Below are 18,384 nucleotides of genomic sequence, written 5' to 3'. Positions count from 1 at the left end.
CAACAGTTGCACAAAATAGAATAGAATTATCAACTTATATATAAGAGAGAGTTTCTCTAAAAAAGATAGGGAAAAAAATATTTTTATACAAAATAGCTACGAAATCGTAAATGGAATGTACAAAATCACAGATGGATTGTTCCATCTGCAAACGTACAAGTTCCTAAAGCACATATGTGCTTTAGGCACTTGTACGTTCGCATGTGAAAATACAAAATTGCAGATGGGCTTAATCTATCTGTGATTTTAAGGGCTAATTTTGTAATTTGGGTTTTTTTAGCTATTTTCCACAAAGTAGTTGAGGTATTTGGCTAATCTACAAATAAAATAACAACCGAACATATCCTAATATAAATGAGTTCTTATTGAAAACTACGATTGTGATCGTTAGGTTATTGATTCGTAACCGAACATGTCCCAATATAAAGAAGTTCTTATTAAAAGCTACGATTGTGATTGTTAGGTTATTGATTCGTAAACATAAAAGTAACTTTTTTTTGGTAAGTAAATACATTAAGATCGATTATGATATATATATATATATATATATATATATATATATATATATATATATATATATATATATATATATATATATATATATTGATGAGAAACTTTTTGTGTATAGCTATTAGTTTAATGCGTTATATTAATTTAGTTTCAAAAGTATATTAGTTTCTATGAAGATATTTTTATTAGTCGTACGTTTTGTAATAATGACAATTAACAAGGGTCAAAGTCATTCTTTATAAATGTTGGTTTGTTTCTTAAAGATTTTATTTTTACATATAGGCAATTATATGTTTAATGCATTGTATAAATTTATAAGCTTAACAAATCTCTACACATACGAAACATATATCGGATATCCACAAAAGTTTATATATTCAATTGAACAAATCATTACAAACTTATACACAAAGACGTATATCATGCAATTTTTAAATTATTCCATCTTTTATTTTTCATTTACATTTAAATTTATAAATAATTTTTTTTAACTTGTGATTCGCGAGATTTAATCTAGTAATAAAATATACACAAAACTTCATAAACGATGCTTATTGTTTTGATTTTGTCCTCAAAAGAGTTTTTATGAAACATTTTTTGTGCATGAAATTATGGATAAATGTCAATTAAGATATTTTGTAAAACTTCACTTAAGAACCATTTATTGAACCGTCTAATGATCATTTGTAAAATTTCACCTAAAGACCATGTGTGAAACTTTACCTAACGACCATTTGATTTTTAAGTTTTTTTTTCTTAATTTTTTATATGTTAGTTTTTTTACCTTTTTATTATTTATTAAATATTACAAATATATTTTATTTACAATATAAACAGATTTTGTTATTTAAATTTTATTTAAACTATAATACATGATTGAATATTTTCGTTTTCTATTTTTTTCTAAAAATATTTAATATACGAACATCGTTTTATCTATTAATTTTTATGTGGTATTATTTTCAATATTTATCGTTATTTTTTATTTAAATTTATTTATTATTATAAAAAACACGATACATTATTATTTTTGAAACACAAACATTTTAAACATGTAAACTTATTTTATTTTCCTTTAAAGAAAATGAAGTTAATGAACTTAATGTCATATTACTCATTGTTAGATGCATTTAATGCATCCATTTTGTAGTCTTACTCCATAAAAGTGCATTGCATTTAGGTTTAAACTCATGCATGTTGCATATTTTTCGGGATTTTTCATGATGCAATTCCATTCATCCGCTTTTCTGATATTTCAGGGACTTTTGGAAGTAGGATCTTAGTTGAGGTGATGAATAATAGATATGGATGAAGTTTCGGGACTTGTGGAGCATCGAGGAGGAAGATATCAAGAAAATGAAGATTTTAGCTTTACAGAGATTTACACGGCCATGTAAATGCAAGCCTTGTGTTTACACGGGCCGTGTAAATGCATACTCATGAGCAGTGTACTTCGAAGACCTGGCCAAATTGAGCAATATACTTTTTGTGTTTACACGGCCGTGTAAATTGTTAGTGTTAGTTTACACGGACCGTGTAAACGAGGTCGTCAGTTTAAATAAGTTTCTCCTTTCTAAAATTATGCAAACGGTTCTGGAAGAAGGGGGTCGATTTGTTGAGTTCTAGGAGGCGATTTTGGGAGCATTTTGAAGACAATTGTTGCTTGAAAACATTTGGATTTCACTTGGATTTTAATTTGTAAGACTTTAACTTCAAATTCTAGGTTTGTGTTTGTTCTAGTCAGGAGTGGCTAGAAACTTAACTCTCCAACTTCATGTATTGACAATTGTGTGTGTGAATTCAATCATTTGACTTGGTGTTTGTTTTAAATGCTATCTAGTGAATTTGATTTTGTTTTAATTGAAGGTTTGATTTGAATTCTAGTTCTTTTTGACCAATTGAGTTAGGGTTAAATCACTAACGGTATCTATTATACAAAATTCGTAATTGTTTTGTAAAATAGAACAAGTAACAAGTATTAAATCATATTATTTGCAATGATTCTAGTACAAATCAAATTCACACATTCTAACGCTTCCAAGCTTATGAGAAGTATTGAATGTTGTTGGTAAAATTCACACAAAGCATAATGCAATCTTTCCACCTATTCTAAGAACTTGTTTAGATTAGGTTAGTTAGATTAGAATTAGTTAAAGAGCTTATTTTAATTAATTACAATGGTGAATGTGAATTTCTAGAGCTTATTAGCATTTCTAATACCAACTTAGATGGAATTAAACAAATATCATTTCATATTTTGAATCACATTGCTAATTACTCTTGCATAGAGTTGGAGTACTTACAAATCTTGAATTTATTTTACTTAATCAATTGTTATTTATTACTTTAGTCCTTTATTTGAATCATTGTATCTAACACCTCCCCCCTCCCTTTGTGATCTCATTTGTACCTTACGCAAAAAGGGTATAAGCACTTATCTCGTGTCTCTGAGGATCAATCCTACTTACCTTGTATTACATTTTTATTACAAAGTAGTAGTGTTTAAGGAGTTATTTTTACCCATTTATTTATTGGGAGGACATACGTCTCTCAAGTGTGTCTGCATCCAAAACAGAAAGCCTATCACTCTCATCTCAACCATCCTCACCCAAAAATACCACTCCACCATCTTCACCTACGTATAATATCCCAAACACTACACCCACAAAAACTTCAACCACTACTCACACCATAGGAGATAACCATGGAGGGAATCCACCTCCAAACCCATCACCCGATCAAACTCTCTGTCAATGGTCGAGGCAAAAGGTTACTCAACAACCTCTTTGCATCACATATCCGGTAGCCTTAAATCTTGAACTTAAATTCAGACTCATCCACCTACTACCTACCTTTAAAGGTTTGGAAACTGAAGATCCCACAAGTTTCTGACAGAATTCCATGTTGTGTGTGTGGGCATGAAACCACACAATGTCATAGATGATCAAATCAAGCTTAGGGCATTCCCCTTCGCAGTGCAAGATGCAGCTAAAGATTGGCTCTATGACCTCCCACCGGGGATGGTTACTACTTGGGTAGATCTTGCCCGCCTCTTTTTGGATAAATACTTTCCCGAGATGAAAGCTTCAGCCCTACGGAGGGAAATCATTGGAATCAAGCAACATAAACGAGAAGCTTTCAATGCATATTGGGAGAGATTCAAGAAACTATGTGCCTGTTGTCCTAAGCATGGAATTACCGAGTACCAACTCCTCCAATACTTCATTCAAGGCGTGACTCCAATGGAAAGAAGGCTTCTTAATACTTCAAGTGGCAGATCTTTACCCGATAATACTCCAACCGAAATCCGCAACCTAATCAAGAACTTGGCTAAAGATTCTAAACATTCAAGCCATGATGAAGAATGGTACACAGATGCACCTCGAGGTGTAAAAGAGGTCCAAACTCCTCAAATTGAAGCTCAATTGTCCGAGCTTACAAAAGTGGTTATGATGCTAGCCAAAGACAAAGGTGTGGAGCCCACACCCCGCCCATGTGGTATTTGCACTCACGTGGGGAATCCAACCGATATGTGCCCACAACTTAAAGATGAGGATTATGCGGAAGCAAATGCTTTAGGAGGATATGTGACAACCGTAAATTTCTGGTAAAGTCAAAGTCAAATAAAGTCAACAAGTCAAACCGGTCAACCCAATTAACCTTTCGTATATTAGGGTTTACATTATGCTTACTTTGTACAACTCACTATCTTAATATAAATTATCGCTTAGAGTTTTCAATGTTCAGAAAATCTAAAATTCTAAAAGGAGTAAATGATGCGACAACTCGATAAGACACCTTTAGGTACCCTTCGGGGGCATATAACAATTATTTTTAAAATATTTTTAAAAAGCACATGAAAAACTAGTATAAATAACTTTTTAAAAAGGTAACTAATAAATTAATTTTTGGTTCGTAACATGATAATTAAAAAAATTCGAAAAATAAACTATTTTTTAAACTAATTATAATGTGCCGAATATCTAAATGCCAAAAACAAAAATGAAAAATGAAAACTTTTTCAAAGATATCTTAAGACCAAACGAATTATCTGTCTAGCAAACTTGTTCAACTAAATTAGATTATTTAAAGTAAAGGAAATACCTTGAGTTTGGATTTTACGTCGACATTTTATATATTGTATTATAAGAATTATATAAATAAATAAATAACAGAAAGAAACACAAATTGGATTGGTGGATCACTGATCGACCATATGTATGGAGCCCTCTAACATGACGTGCCCTAAGTTAATTCATTTTCTTCACACTTAATACATGCCATATTGCCATGTTAAGTTGTTAACATCAAGAGACAATGATATTTTTATTTTTTATAGCTTTTGGCACCCATCACAAAGTGGGCTTACTTACTAACCAGTACTAGGGATGTCAAAAACTTTCATGGGACCCCGCTTCCGTACGAGACTAAATTTTTTAAAAAATCGGAGGTAAAATTAAACCCCGCTTATTTTCGGGACCAGGGTCGGGAGTTGGTATTTCCGTCCCGTATTCCCGCGGGGTCCCGGTTGTACATTTATTTAAAAAAATATATATTTAATATAAAATACATATACAAAATAGATTTTCTAATTTTAAGTGTAAGTTAGATTTCACTTTCTCGTTTCCAATTAATAGATATTGAAGAGGTAGTGAATTGATCATATATTTTGGATATGTAAGTATTTTATATTTGTAATATTGGATTTGTCATATTTTATATTTTTAAGATTTATGAAATTGTCGTTTTGTAATGTTGAATTCGTAATGTTGGATTCTTAATTTTTTAGTTTCTAAAAGATTGTGTTTTAAACTTTTAAAGTTATTAAAAATAAGCTTTTTAGCCTAACACAAAGTAGTTGTTTAGCAAAAAAAACGAATTTTAAGTGGGGGAACGGGGGCGGGACCGGGGGTGATGGAGGTAACCGGGGGCGGGACTGGGGGCTATGTAAACGGGGGAGCCGGGGGCGGGACCAAGAGCGGGGGCAACAATTGATTTCGGGGGCAGAAACCGGGGCAGCTATTCCCGCTCCCGTTTGATCCCGTTGACATCCCTAACCAGTACGTTATCATCAGATGATCGGAATTACATAACAATTAAAGTATAGAGGATAAATATGTAAATATACAAAAATCATATACGAAACATGATAATATACCGTGAGGTGTGCAGAGAGTAATCTGTAAATTTTCTGTTAAATACAGATTAATTTTTTAATTTTTTAGACATATGGTTAGTTTTTGTAAAAAAAGTTTACACAATAACCTTTTCTGTAAATTCGGTGATAATTATATATAGCAATTTTAAACATAAAGAATGTTTCTGTAAAAAAAAAATCCTCAAAGGATATATTATAAAATTATAAAGCCTAAATGTGACAATAGATATATGACAAAAATCTAACTATATGACAAAAATCTAAAATGTATAAAGTTTGAATAACCCAATTCTATTTAATATATAATTATTATAATATAATTACCATGTGGGTCACATATTTGTTTATTTTTGTTTATTGATTATTGATGTTGATTGTCATAAATATAGTGGATAATGTTTGACAAAATAATTGTTAAATAATAAAGGTGTGTAACTTTTGCTTTTTACATACAATCATAAATTGAACAAATTTATTTTTATGAAGTATCATAACATCACCTCATTTTATGGATTTTTTTCCTATCATCCTCACTAATCATCCTCACTAAGAAAGGTTGTGAACGTTATTCGTACAAAATCAACTACTACAAAAATATATGACTATAATAATACGATCACATCATACATTTTATGCTAATATATGCAACTTATAACACTAGAAAAACTATATTTAAAGACACCTAGTGCGTGTCATAAAAGTCAAATATGACATGCACATATGTGTCAAGGAAGTCCTTTTCATAAAGGAAGACGATATGTATTTGTGTGTTGTAACCTTACAAAACCAATTTACGACACGCATAGATGACATGCAATGCGTATCAAGAAAGCCACTGTCATAAAGGAAGATGACATGCATTTGCATGTCGTAACCTTATGATGCGCATTTACAACACATTGTGTGTCATAATTTTAAATGTTTAAAAAGATATTATATATATATATATATATATATATATATAATAGATTTACTAAATTTCAAATTAAATGATAATTTATATCTCATAACACAACCTCAAATACATTATATAAAAAAATGTATTTCATACAATAAATGTACCAACATTCATTCATCTAATCTACTTTGTGTTTTATATAAAAATTCTATTTCAAACAGCAAATGTACCATCAAAAGAAACCATTTCATTAATCCTTCTTTGCAACCTAGGCAGAGCATTAGATAGTAAACCAGCCTTGTATATTTGATATTTAAATAAGTGAAAGTTTCTTTGTTGGATTAGTGTTTAAGCCCGTAACTATATTTGGTATGTACTTGACCTGGTTGTGCATGGTCCTTTTGGGTTGCCTTCACCAAAGCAACTTGACAAGGTTATTTAGGAGAGAGAGAGAAAATATTATGATTTATTAATATATTATAAGAATAATATATTAAAGGAGAAATCATATTATTTAATTAATATTGGTCATAAATTAATTAGGAATTAATTTGGTGACTAAAAGAGATTAATTGGATAAAGGGGCTTAAACTGTCAAATGTGTGATAGTTTAGTTTTGGGCTGGGAAACCTAATGGACTAAGGGGGAACGAAATTATGATGGGGACCCATCATATTTTCGTCCATAAGCCCTATTCCATAAGGTTCAATAGGCTGCTTGGTGACTAAGCTGTCCATTAGGGTTTAGACTGAAACCCTAGCAGCCTATAGTATAAATAAATGCCCTTTCTTGCAATTTTCGGCACTTTGACTCCAAGAGAAACCCTAGAGCCGATTTTAGCATCCTTCCTCCTCTCTCATAATTGCCTTCTTGCTTGTGTGGTGTTTGTAAGCCATTAGAGGAGTTACACTTGTAACTCTAAGCTCAAGATCAAGAAGAATCAAAGGATTTCAAGCCAATTGAAAGAGGTAATCACTTAGATATGTTCTTATAGTGTTAATTTCGAATTATACATGCTAGATCTAGGGTTACAAGTCTTGGATGAATTACATGTACAATAGAGAAGCCTAGATCCAAGCTTTAGGGTTTTACATGAGCACATAGGATGTTCTTTTGCATTAAAACCATCAGTAGTATCAGAGCCTTGATTGGTTTCTGTTGTATGTGATGTAATTGTTGAGTTTTTGCTGAAAATCGTCTTTTTGGCCTCTGCCCGACCCGACTCGGCGAGTCAGTATTTGGACTCGGCGAGTTTGCCCAACTCGGCGAGTCCAGGTAGTGACTCGGCGAGTCCGGGAGTTAGACAAAGGATATCTCGAGATTTCTTGCTGTTTTGCTATAGGATAAATGCCGAAATCATTTTTTTAATAATAAAATTCAAATTTTATTGTATTTAAATAATTATCCTTACCAAAACAAAAGATAATTTCAAATCTTTTGAATAATAGTTTCTTTATATGATAAACATGGATTATTTAAATTATTTGGTAATTATCTTGTGACTAAGATTGGATTAGGTCAAATATAGATAATTATAAAATTAATTGTTTAATTTATATTATTTGTTATTTGATCCTTTGTATTTTGAAAAGTTCAAAATTTTTCCTCAAGTTTTGAAATTTAATTTTTATGATTAAAAATTTAATTTTGAATAATTTAAATTTCAAACCCTTAGAATTTTACAAGTTTAAAATTCAACCATATACTATTTTATTATTACAAGATTAATATATATATATATATATATATATATGTGTGTGTGTGTGTGTGTGTGTGTGTAACTTAAAGTGCTAGTCTTACCGTTAGTAGGCCTCATTCACGAAGCCGATTTATAAGGGGGGGGTATAAAGTTATGACTTATAAAATGGCCGTTTAATGGGTATCCACTCTTATCCACTGCTTCCTTGATTGGTGGAGGGTCGTTAGCCGAACGGGTAGGATAAGGCAATCCTAGGGATGTCAACGGGACCAAACGGGAGCAGAAATAGCTGCCCCTGCTCCCGCCCCTGAAATCAGTTGTTGCCCTCGCTCCCGGTCCCACCCCGGCTCCCCTGTTTACATAGCCCCCGATCCCGCCCCCGTCTGCCTCCATCGCCCCTGGTCCCGCCCCTTTTCCCCCGATTTATAGGCTTAAAATTCGTTTTTTTTGCTAAACAACTACTTTAGTTTAGGCTAAAAAGCTTATTTTTAATAACTTTAAAATTTTAAAACATAATCTTTTAGAAACTAAAAAATAAAAAATCCAACATTACGAATTCAACATTACAAAACGACAATTCTAACAATCTTAAAAATATAAAATATGACAAATCCAATATTACAAATATAAAATACTTACATATCCAAAAATATATGATCAATTCACTACCTCTTCAATATCTATTAATTGGAAACAGGAAAGTGAAACTAACCTACACCTAAAATTAGAAAATTTATTTTTTATATGTATTTTATATTAAATATATATTTTTTACATAAATGTACAACCGGAGCCCCCGCGGGAGTACGAAACGAAAATACCAACTCCCGACCCCAGTCCCGAAAATAAGCGAGAATTACTTCTGCCCCTACTCCCGCTCCCATTTTTTTAAAAAAAATTTAGTCCCGTACGGGATCAGGGTCCCACGGGAGCGGTGACCCACGGGGGTTTTTGACATCCCTAGGAAATCCTCTCCTCGTTAAGAGTATAATGAATGATACAAAGTAACTACAATGTTTTTACAAATTCCCAATCTTAGTTACTTTAGTGTAAAATGTGAAAATGATGCTACTCCATGGATTTACACTTTGTATCATTGTCAAACGTTAGTGGAGCGTGTTTGGCTAACCGGCGCACTAATTTGGGATTGACATTGGTAGTGAAGGGTGGCTCAGTGTTTTTCATAGATCAATGGAGCGTGTGTGGTTTACCGGCACATTGATTAGGTGATAGAGACATTGAGTGCACCATGTTGATTCACATGGTTATTCACACCTTGTTTGTGATCCTCGGTATCCCAGTCACAAACTTGAAGGGCATATAGCGATTTAAACATGCCATTGAAAAGTTCAACGAATCTCAAAAGAATCTAGGAGTTTTCAAATACATTTAAAACTTAATTTACTTTCGTTTTTCATGGTGGAAATTAGTGAATCGTCATTCACTTACCTTCAAATTATTTGCATTTGGATTACAACATCCCTTTTTGTTGGGATTAAAACCCTAATTGTGATTTGATGAACAAGATGCGGAAAATAAGAACAAACACAAATAAAGATGATATGTCGAATGATTACTCGATTTATTCAAAACATGAGGAATAAATTACACTTTCATGATAGATTAAAGAATCTAACACTACATAAGAAACCTCACGTGGCAGCTACATTTTGCCTCACTCTCTTAACCCTAATTGTGAATAATACATGACTATTTATAGGGAAAAGACAAGTCTTGGGCTTTTGACCTAGAATTCGTCAAAGGGGCCCATTGCCATCATCCATGGAGTGCTTTGAAACCCTACAATCTCCCCCTCAAAGTATGGAATGGATGACAATGCTTTAACTTCCAAAACAAGCATCTAGCAAATAAAAAGATCTGCAACGAGGAATATATGAAGCAATCCACGAATCTTGATTCTTCAATAGTCTTCAAACACGGGCTCTAGGATATATAAATCAGGCACTGAAGTAATGTCTTTAAACTTCATTTTCGAATGTAATCCCAAAGAATCTTCATGAAATCCAAACCCGCCATAAAAACCCAATTCAGAACAAAGAAACCGAATCACTTCTTGTCTTTGAAGAGCTCCCCCTCCAAGTCACAATGATCTTCAAACAAGCTAATGATATAAGCCATCAAAAAATATCATGTAACAACCCAAACTTTATGATTCGTAACGCCACTTGATCGAGAAAATACAAGAAGTCGGAGATATAACAAGTCCTTAGCAGAGCTCGATAAAGAACTTCCTCTGTAAAGGATACTTCTCTGTAAAAGCTTTAGTAGAGCTCGATGAAGAACTTCCGCTGTAAAAGTTACCTTCATAATTCTACCATAAGCTTTATAAAAAATCTTCAACTTTGAAAAGTCACAAATCCAATTTCGAATGGCCATACCAAATTCTCCCCCGATTTATAATCAAAAACATGATTATAAAGCCTTCAAATGGTCATGAGAATGATCTTGAATGGATAAAAATTTACTAAGCTCCCCCGCGACAAAAAGATATACACAATGAAGTATAAAATCCGAAAAAATCGTGAAAATTTGATGTTATCACGAAAAACGACTTTCCGAACCGCCAAGACTTGATGGAATCTTTATTTTTCTGTTCACGAAAAAAAATGAGCGTTAAAGAATTCAAAACTGTTCACCAGCCCTTGAAATTGTAAACTTTTTTGAAAAATGGGTTGAAATTGTCACTTTCTAGAAACTTAGGGGCTGAAATTGTAATCATGCACCAATAAACCCCTTTATTTGTAACAAAATCTGGAAATGGTCCAAAACTGCCAAGGCATGAAAAGTATATGGACCAAAAGAGTCAATTCGCTGAAGTTTCAGGGACTAATAATGTAACATGTTTATCCTCATCCCCAATTATTTAACTGAATGAATGAACAAAGCTACTAGAAGTCTGGTGACGTTTCGCATACGAACCCACAAACAATATTTCAATCAATGCCTTTCGTTACGACTTCCGAGCACCCTGATGCGACCGAATCTAAGTTCGTTCCAAGATCGTGAACTATTCACCTGAAGCGAACCCAACCATTCGTTTCCATTTCCATTTTAAGCTTCATCAGGCGAAACTCCTTTCGCTTTCGGTCCTTCATCCGTTCGCTCCAACCATTAACAAGCGAACCCAAGTTCGTTGTTCCAGGTTCGGTCCTAATTCATCAGCATTACCCCAAGGCGAATCTCCATTCTTTCGTTCCAAGAGCTACCAACCGAACTCAAGCTCGTTCCAGGTACGTTCCAAAGCCATTGATATAAAAGTGAAATCAAGCATCACGATGCGAACAAAGAGATAAACATTAGCCAATCTGAACTACAAGTTCGCTTTCCCCTCTTTCTTTCCAAGGCATTCGTTCCAAGTGCTAACAAACGAATCCAAGTTCGTTCCAGGTTCATTGTTGAGCAATAACGAGTGCGAGCCGAACATTCCAGGTAAGAGAGGTTCACAACAAGTTTGACTTTTCTGAAAGTGCCTTTGACTTTTAATTGCGAATAAGCACACAACCATTTCGATTCTGATACCTGATTTTTAATTCTGGATTCTGTTCTTGTTCAGAATGCCAAATAATTCTGATCAATTCTTTCTATTCCAATCACGGTTCCAATTCTGATTGAAGATTTAAGTCCCGATTACGAGACCCACTTGAGGATTGCGAACAGGTCTTCAAAGCAATTTGTTCATGAACCTCAAAAATTTGACTTTTTTGGTTTGACCCATTTTATTACGAACCAAAAGAACGTGAAGCACCGCAATTTGATTTTGACTTTTTGCATAGACTACCAAAACGAGATCCAATACAGTTCATCCCATCTTCATCATCCATTGACTTTCAAATTTCCAGAAATCAATAATCACAAATCTCCAAATCGACAATCATTGACTTTCATAGTATCTCCAAAATGATTCAATCATGTATAACACGAATCATCACATCAATATGCAATGAATTGAAATAATAAATCGATTCAGAACAAACAAAAAAATCAAGAATAGTTGAATATGAAATCAAATCGATCATATGAATTTGAATTAGAAAGTCGATTGATAAGATAAAAAAATAAAACGTGATTTCGATTTGAATCTGAGAACGAGATTCCAACTGGAACTAATATTCTCGATGGAAACGGGATCTTGAAATCGACTGAGCTCAATAGATTTGAAAGAAAATACGATCCGGATATGATAGCCAATTTCAAGAAATTAAAGAAAATCGAGCACTAGAACAAAAAGAAATAGATAAATCAATCGGGAATAATGATTTGGGCTCAAAAATACCATGAACAGGAACATAATGAATTTGGTCTTGATAATTGGGCTTGAATCATATTAATCCAACAAAAATAATGATTTGACAGAGACTTGGATCGGAAATACCATGATGAACAGTAGAATAAAACCTTAAATCTTCATGAACAGTAACATGAACAAAATTTTGATTTCAAAACGCCAAAACACCACCAATCTTCAATAACTTGTGCAGAAAATCATCAAATCAAGAACTGATACTTCAAAAATCAATAGATCTTCAAAGACTCGCTCTGATACCACTTGTTGGGATTAAAACCCTAATTGTGATTTGATGAAAAAGATGCGGAAAATAAGAACAAACACAAATAAAGAAGATATGTTGAATGATTACTCGATTTATTCAAAACATGAGGAATAAATTACACTTTCATGATAGATTAAAGAATCTAACACTACATAAGAAACCTCACGTGGCGGCTACATTTTGCCTCACTCTCTTAACCCTAATTGTGAATAATACATGACTATTTATAGGGAAAAGACAAGTCTTGGGCTTTTGACCTAGAATTCATCAAAGGGGCCCATTGTCATCATCTATGGAGTGCTTTGAAACCCTACACTTTTCTAAGTTGTGAATAATGTTGTTGGATCCTAGCCCTAATTTTTCATTTGGGTGTTTAATTGGGGATTCATTTCTAATCAAACTTTGTTCTTTTTTTTCCAGATGTCTTCTAACAACAACAACAACGCTTTTGGGTCTTTCTCGCTAATGAACCTATGTCAAAAGGTGACATTTGATGGGTCGAATTTCAACGAGTGGATGAGATACATTTGTATGATCACTCGCTATGAGGACAAAGAATATGTCCTCGATGAGAAACTTGAAAAGATCAACCCAGATGTTGCTACTCCTGAAGAGTTCACCGCTTTTGAGGCCCACGAGCGTGATGCTATGAAATTTCATTGCATCATGCTGGCCACCATGAACCTCAAACTCCAAAAGTCCTATGAGGACATGTATCCATATGAAATGCATCAAGATTTGCTGGACAGGTATCACCAAAGCGCGAGGTAAGTGCGCTATGAGATCATTACTAATATGATCACCGCTAAGATGGGGAGTGGAGAATCCCTAACCTCTCATTTGCAGAAAATGCAGAGGTATGTTGATCGTCTTCTCAAACTTAATGTTAAGTTTGATAAGGATTTGGCTATTGACATCATCCTCCACTCCTTGCCTTCCTGCTACAACTAGTTCAGAATGACCTACCACATGAATAAGGAAGTGGTCTCCTTGAGTAAGCTTCAAGGACTGCTGAGGATTGCTGAGAGCAACCTCAAGGACAAATCTGTTGCATCAGCCCCTGCTGGGGCTAACTCTGTGTTGGCAATTGGTCAAGGAAAGGGAAAGAAGAGGAAGGCTCATTCAAAGAGCCACCAAAAGGGAAAGTCCCGTGATGGTTCATCCTCTAGTGGGACCAAAGTAGGTTCTGCTAAACCCTCCTCTGACCCTAAGGAAGCAGAGTGTTTTTATTGCCACGAGAAGGGCCACTGGAAACGAAGCTGCCCTAAATATCTACAGGACATGAAGGATGGGAAGATAAAGCCCACCTTCGCAGGTATGTATTCTATTAAATCTAACAACTCATCACTTTCTGCTTCATGGGTTCTTGATACAGTATGTGGTTTCCACATTTGTTCTGATTTTCAGGGCCTAAGAAGAAGTAGGGAGGTGGAGCATGGGAAAAATAAACTGGAAGTAAAAGATCGTCGCCTGTGACTAGAGTTAGAGTTTATTCTTTAGTGTTGAGTAATGGGTTAGGATTAGATTTAAATAATTGTTGCTATTCGCCAGATATGGCAAAGAACATCATTTCTTTTCATGGGTTATATAGACAAGGTTTCAGATATTCATTTGATAATAGTAATGGTTCTATTAATGTTTATTTGAATGGTGTTTTTTATTTCAATGTATTTCCTTGTAATGGAATATATGAATCTTTTTTGGTTGTACACAACTTAGGAAATGATGTATTTGATGGGTTTTGGACATAAGAACTTTACCTATTTGCACATACAACCCTATAGCTTGGATCTAGGTTTCACTAATTGAACATGCAACATATCCAAGACTTTCATGGCTAGATCTAATGTAAACTAATAATCAAAACATATGAAAATAGATCTAGAATGATACCTTGAGTTACTTGCTTGAAAACCTTCTTCTTCTTGGAGCTTAGAGTCACAAATGTCACTCCTCTAATGGCTTACAAACACAAACTAGCAAGAAGATGATTTGAGAGAGATGGGGAAGAGGAAAATCGGCTCTAGGGTTTCTCCAATCACAAGGTGGTTGATTTCCTCAACCCTATGGGTCTATTTATACCGTGAGCTCCTAGGGTTTCACCCTTAAACCCTAATTGGATAACTTAGCCTCAAAACAATCCAAATCCCTTCCTAGATAAGGCCTTGGACGATTTCTAGGTGATCCATATCCTTAAAATTGTCCAACCATATATCCATAAGGGTTATCAGCTCAAATACAACTTTCATACATTTGATAGTTTATACCCCTTTATTCAATTAATCTCTTTAAGTCACCAAATTAATTCCTAATTAATTTATGACTTATATTAATCAAATAATATTATTATTCTTTTAACATATTATTCCTATAATACATTAATAATAATATCTCTTCTCTCTAAATCACCCTATCAAGTTGCTATGGTGAAGGCAACCCAAAAGGACCATGCACAACCAGGTCAAGTACTTACCAAATATAGTTACAATCTTAGACACTAATCCAACAGTCTCCCATTTGGATAAGTCTAGTAACTATAAATGCAAACAGAATCCGATTAGAAATCATAGCTCTCAAAGACGCTGTCAACTCTGATCTTATCAGTAACCTGTCCTTTAGATAAGGGATCATACAGTCCTCTGTTTTGATATCGTGTAGACGATTTCATGAGACATTGTCATACTCATTGTCTAGCAACTATTTTCTCGATCTCAGATTTATTTGACATAGAACTTAATTGAACACATCAATTCAGTCCTGACCGGGCCTGAAACATAAGTCAAATCAAATCATCGAGCAGCCGTGATATCGCTTTTACCCTCTTAGAATAAAAGTAACAGATAAACTTTGACTTATATGCATTTACTTATCGACTAACCAACTATACACAACAATGCGTTTTATGACATCAATTTACTGATGTGGTTTCGCATTATCAATGTACAACCAATTAATAAATAATAAACCATATATCTAGGTTTTAAGACCATATGATATTATCGTCTTGAGATCACTCCAAAGTGATTCCAGCAAGCGCGGGTTTATTCTAATGCTCAAAACCTTTTCATAAGCACTCATGAATGTTGCAGCAAACCTTTGCTATGTCTAATACCATTTAGACAATCTACACACCAATTCATGACAATCTTCATTCATACCTACTTCCAACATATGAACGATTGTGGACAATTTTGAATAATTCGATTATTCTTAATAAACTCAATTATTCTGGAAGTCAAAACATGCAAAGTGAAACAATAGCTAAACCATTAACATAAGACATTAACAATACTTATAAATAATACTCCTTTATTTAATCATCAAATGTCAATTACATTTATCTATTACATGTTTCTAATACTATCTAATCTAAATTAATATCATCCTTCAGCCCAATACTCCTAGCATGCTGCAAGTGCTTAACCCTGCTCAGTCCCTTCGTAAGCAGATCTGTTGGGTTATCTTCTGATGATATCCTCTTAACCACGAGATGTCCTTCTTCTACTTGATGCCTAATAAAGTGATATTTTCTTTCGATATGCCGAGATCTACCATGATCCCTCGGTTCCTTGGTCAAGGCAACCGCTCCTTCATTATCACAGAAAATCGCCATGGGCTCCTTTATGTCAGACACAACTCCAAGATCACCAATGAAGTTCTTCAACCATATTGCTTCCTTTGATGCTTCGCTCGCTGCAATGTACTATGATTTGCACGTTGAATCAACTACTTTTTCCTACTTGGAACTTTTCCAAGTTACTGCTCCTTTATTAAGGGTAAAGACCCATCTCGACTGCGAACGGTAGTTGTCCCTGTCGGTCTGGAAACTAGCGTCACTATACCCTCGCACCCTCAAGTCACCACTCCCTCCGAGGACTAGAAACCATTCATTGGTTCTCCGAAGGTACTTGAGGATGTTCTTGACTGCAATCCAATGCGCTCTATTAGGATTCCCTTGATATCTACTAACCATGCTCAAAGCGAAGGCCACATCGGGTCGAGTACAAGTCATAGCATACATGATCGAGCCAACTGCAGAAGCGTAAGGTACTCGGCTTATCTCGGCTATCTCAGCTTCGGTACTCAGACTTTGAGTCTTACTCAACTTGGTATTACTCTGTATCGTTAGTTCTCCCTTCTTCGAGTTTTCCATACTAAAACGTTTTAGTACCTTATCTAAGTAAGTATTATGACTAAGTCCTATTAGTCTCTTACTTCTTTCTCTCACTATCCTTATTCCCAAAATATAGGAAGCCTCTCCGAGGTCCTTCATAGCGAAGCACTTCTAGAGCCAGGACTTTACCTCCTGCAGAGTCGGGATGTCGTTTCCTATGAGCAGTATGTCATCGACATACAAAACGAGAAAGCTAACTATGCTCCCACTGGCTTTGACATATACACATGATTCATCTTCGCTTCGTACAAATCCAAACTCTTTGACTTTCTCATCAAAGCAAAGATTCCATCTGCGAGATGCTTGCTTAAGTCCATAAATGGACTTCTCAAGCTTTCACACTCTATTTGGATGCTTCGGATCAACAAAACCCTCTGGCCGAGCCATGTAAACATCCTCAGCCAACTTCCCGTTAAGGAAAGCGGTTTTGACATCCATTTTTCCATATCTCATAAGCATGAAATGCAGCAATGGCTAGCATCACCCTAATAGATTTTATCTTCGCAACTGGTGAGAAGGTCTCATCATAGTCAACTCCAGGAGTTTGAGTAAAGCCCTTCGCAACCAATCGCGCCTTGTACGTGTGCACGTTTCCATCCATGTTGGTCTTCTTCTTGAAGATCCATTTGCACCCAACTGTCTTATGTCCGGGCACATTGTCAACCAAATTCCAAACTTGGTTGTCATACATGGACTGAATCTCGCTGTCCATTGCCTCTTTCTATTTTACAGACTCCGGGCCTGCCATGGCTTCCTTATAGCAATTAGGTTCATCTAGATTCATTAGTGTACTATCACTAGTATACGTGTCCCCTTCGGTAGTAATATGAAAACCATATAACTGGGGTTGAACTCTAACTCTTTCGGAACGTCTAAGAGGTAAGGATTGGTCAATCGGTTCAACCGGAGCTTCCTCCTCTGGTTGAGCGCCAACGGTAGAGGTTCCTTCATCGCTCGACTCTTGAATCTCTTCAAGATCGATTTGCCTCCCACTATCTCCTTGGCTTATGAGTTCTCTCTCTCTCTCTCTCTCTCTCTCTCCCTCTCTCGGAAAACCCCTCTCCTCGCAATGAAGACAACATTGTCACTCGGTCTATAAAAGAGATATCCAAAGGATTTATGCGGGTAGCCGATGAAAATACATCGCTCACTACGAGGTTCGAGCTTGTCATGAGTTTCTCGTCTTACGAAAACTTCACAACCCCAAACCTTGATATGTGCCAACGAGGGAGCTTTCCCTGTCCACATCTCGTGAGGTGTTTTGGCAACCTTCTTTGTAGGGACTCGGTTAAGGATATGGGCAACAGTCTCTAAGGCATACCCCCAAAATGAGATAGGTAGTGAAGCACAACTCATAATAGAACGGACCATGTC

The sequence above is a fragment of the Lactuca saligna genome, chromosome 1, assembly GCF_052625555.1.
Source record: "Lactuca saligna cultivar CGN05327 chromosome 1, ASM5262555v1, whole genome shotgun sequence".
Taxonomy (NCBI): Eukaryota; Viridiplantae; Streptophyta; class Magnoliopsida; order Asterales; family Asteraceae; genus Lactuca; species Lactuca saligna.
The sequence above is the reverse complement of the archived record's forward strand: the minus strand, read 5'-3'. Positions refer to the sequence as shown.